Genomic DNA, 3,994 nt, shown 5'->3' with positions numbered 1-3,994 from the left:
AGCTATCTAAGGATGGTACTATAGAACGCCACCTCAAGGTAGGCCTAGTGGCGCCATCTCTTGGTCAGGCCGGAAACTTATCAATCCACCCTCGTATAACTGAGCAGCAAAATTATTCTTCGACCCTAATCCTTACCAGAACAAGCCCTGTATTTGTATCCGAATTTAAATCTGCAGAACGATGCCGAAAATTGTATACATTAACTGTTGAGATTATTGTGCTTTGGGTTTTTGTGTTCTTTGTTCACTTTTAAATGTCATATCAATCGCTTTTCCAAAATTAACTCTTATATAAGAAAGCAACACCCTATAATAAAAATACGTATTACATGAAAGTTTATATTTACGTAGATGGAAATTATTAATAAAATTGTAACATGGTACTTCTAAGCATAATTGTTTTGCATGCTTATTCGTTACAAAAATGACCCCTGTAATGTATAACCTAAAATTGCAACATCTTTTATCAACAATATTTTCCAGTCTATGTATTTATATTAAAAAAAAATAATTTACTTTTTTTTATGCATGCTGAATGCCTATAAATAACTTCCAGCATAACAATTCTTAACGAGAAAAATACATTTTCATATAACGATTTTCAGAACGATGAAAATTTGTTAAGAGCACACTTTTTCAAATATAATTTTTTCAAATAATTATTAAAACTATTTTTAAAGATAACCTGAAATAAGTTTCAAGCCCTTAAAAGCACTTGTGCGACTAGGGGTGCTGGAGATCTACATGTATGTTGTAAAATATATTTTGGCTTTTCTTTGTGTAATAAGTAATGAGAACCATTTGCCCAAATGGCATTCACAAATAATGCATCCCGTCTAACCGGGTTCACGCGAGTAAAAGTTTGAGAAAAAATAATCGCGGTAGGGCTTGAGCTTTTCTCTTATTACTTTGACGGCTATGTTGGTTAAGAAGAACACTAAAACTTATAATTAATAATGCAGAGAATTTTAAAGATTTTGAAACGCTTGTTGCTTCATCTTGCTGACTCCGAAATCGTGGATCCCATAGGCGATGTTATGAACCAAAAGGCGGAAGGTCCATCTGTGCATTCGTTTTTAGCGAAATAATGTACAATCGTTGTGCAGAAATGGTTGTCAAAGGAGGCGAAAGATAAAAAGCGTCTCGGACACCTTCCTGCTGGGTAAAGATTATGGGGACAGATTGAGAGCAGCCACAGTGTCGGAGAATACCGGCAAAGACACAATACTCTCTCAAGACTCATATACGCAGAAGAAAAATAAGTTCAAGGGATTCTTCGTTCAGCCTAGATCAGACGCCACGAGGGACTTAAACCTTTGGGCCCCAGCCAAGAAGAATTATTCAAAATTGATTTAGAGGCTTGGGGCGGCGAAATCCTGGGGTCGAATCAACACAGCATGAAGAACAATTAGAGAAGCAAGCTGTAAAAGCATATCAAATTTCTTTTGAAAGAAAGCTTTTAGGATACGTGTCATTACTCAAACCTAAATTATCAATCTCTGACCAAAAACATTGTTTACAGCCGATTGATAATGAAGCAGTTCACAATATTTGTTAAAATAAAAATATGCGTATCCATCAACGAAAAAGAGGGTATGAACGGGTCTGATGAATGGAGTGACCCGCTCGATACGAAAAGGCATTGGCAAAGATTACTCTGCGCTCGATAACGGCCACGGCAGGTGGCTTTGCCAGGATAGACTCTTGAGTGTTTTCCGCAAGCTCCGCCTGGGCGACACGCACTACATTATATCCACCTACTAATTATTCTTCGAAATTTGTCTAGATATATCCATTAAAATCTAACTGTTTTTTCTATAAAGTGGAATAATTAAAAAAAGAAACCTGTGTGGAAAAGCCCCGTTTAGCCCTTTTAGAATGAGGACAGGCGCAGGGGCCTACGTGGCTGAACTACGCGTGGAAAATCTACGAGGGCCGTCGCAGAGGGTCCAGCTCGGTTGCTCTTACACACCAACAGTCCAAATTTTCAAGTTCAAGGCTAAATATTTTATATCCTAAAAAATTGACATAAAAAAATGCGTCTAAAAGTATGGTTTTTGCGCTATAAAATTTCTAAATAAATTAAATACAACTGTCCCGAAAACAACTTTTTTCCTGCTATTTTGAAGAAAAATATTTTAAGTTCCATTGTTATGAACAATTTAAAACGTTCAAACAAATTTACATTTTATGTCAATCTTAAACGCTGTGAAGTATCATAAATAACGTAAAAATCAAATTTTACATGAAAGTTTACAAAATTTTACCAATCACCTGTCATTACAAGAAGTTGTAAAGTAGTATTCCACGGGAGAAAACGAAATGTTACGCGAAGAAAAATTAGAAAGGGATAGCTTAAAATTGGATACCTTCACTTTTCTGAGCTGTAGCTTATGAGGATGGCTTTTTCATCGAATTTCAAGTTGTCGCTTTAGCGTAGTCGTTAAGACTCCAGACTGTAAGGCGATAGATGTAGGTATAGAAATGTAGGTTCTATACCGCGTAACGTTAGAAATTTTATTTGTAATATAATGTTTAAAAATGTAATGTAGGGAATTATTTCTCAACTGCCCCAACTGTAAGAAGTGATATTCTTAAATTTTCTGTAAATCCTGGGAATATGTTCACCAACCCAACAGTATTTAATCGACAAATTTATAGACGTCGATTACGGCCTCTCTTCCAGTGATGGTGGGTGACATTTTCAACCCTTAACGCCTGCACAGGTATTTTTAAAAGCCTTGTATTATTATTTTTTAAATATCCTTAAAAGAAAGCTTGACTCTTCGACTTTAAAAAAGTTTCTAAATGAAAATATGGTTATTTGTTATAAGCAGCCCCATGCATCGCTCCCACTTTTCTGTTTTCTTATGATCCGGAGGGGAATGGTAGTATCCGTATTCTCTCAACAATATGCTGCCTGATGGTCAGTAGCTTTGATTTGTTAAGTGTGTGATAACGGGTGCGGAGTTCGCGCGCTAACTTTCGAACCTTGGCGGTAAAATTCCTGCCAGATGTAATGTGGTCAATCACACACTGAATGCGGGACGCGTACTGTCTTGCCCAACCTATCTTTATAGCAAGTTGATGCATTCGTCTTTTGGTCTTATGATCAACCGTTGGTTTTGTTTTACGGTTCGCATCGGCCAAAGCTGTCGCTGCATTATGAACACAATAATTGATAGCCCAGAGGTCGGATTCTTCGGAAAAATGTCCAGAAAGCTCGTCATCCATTTCAGGCAGATCTTTAGGCTTCAGAGACACCTTGGTGTTGATTTTTCTCCGGGTCATAAGGCATCACTCTTCCTCTATTGGATGCCTGCCCGCGGTTGGTCTTAGTGTCGCCTCTCTTTCTCTTTTGCCGGATTGTTCGATCTGTGGTAGAGTAGGCGTTCCGCTTACATAGCCCCTTTTTCGGAGTAGTTCAGCATGGTTTCGCAGGTGTTGCTGCGAAAAGTGGGATAGCTCCGGGTGTTTCTCGCTTCAAAGAGCATTCAGCCGTGATATGTAACCTTGTTCAGGGGCAACAATCGCATCGTAACACTCTAGCAAGTCGTGATTCAGTCGCTCAGTCCACCTAAAGGTCTTGAGATCCCGTCGATTAACCGCATTGAATCCATTTGCATTGGCTCCCCCAGCTCTAGAGTGTATGGCATTGTTGGCAGACCCATTCTCGGGACCCCTGCGCGTTCTGTTTTTTCGAACCGCACTTACTACAACTATGTTTGATGTTGTCATTGTTGTTCCCACGAGAAGCTAGGGAAAAGGGTTCGTCCATCCTTGTACAGCCCCGCATGCAAGGATAAGGCTGCATGCTCGGAGTGGTCGCCCGGTATCCTGGAGTCACCGTTCTAGACACCTCACCCAGGTGTCATTCAGCTTTCGGCACGGTTTTCACTCCTCCGCTTGGGGTTAATTCCTTCGGGACCAACCCTGGACAATTGTCCGCGACTGCCTATTTATTCTTGTAACCATATTCAGCAGAAACCCTTGG

General features: G+C 39.4%; 1 protein-coding gene across 1 annotated transcript in view; it reads right to left on the bottom strand.

Annotated features, from left to right (window-relative positions):
- The window catches only part of LOC117180119, a 12,009-nt gene that overhangs the window by 7,135 nt on the left and 880 nt on the right, over positions 1-3,994 (bottom strand). The window lies entirely within an intron of this gene.

This window comes from Belonocnema kinseyi, chromosome 1 (genome assembly GCF_010883055.1).
Source record: "Belonocnema kinseyi isolate 2016_QV_RU_SX_M_011 chromosome 1, B_treatae_v1, whole genome shotgun sequence".
Classification (NCBI taxonomy): Eukaryota; Metazoa; Arthropoda; class Insecta; order Hymenoptera; family Cynipidae; genus Belonocnema; species Belonocnema kinseyi.
The sequence above is the reverse complement of the archived record's forward strand: the minus strand, read 5'-3'. Positions and strand labels throughout refer to the sequence as shown.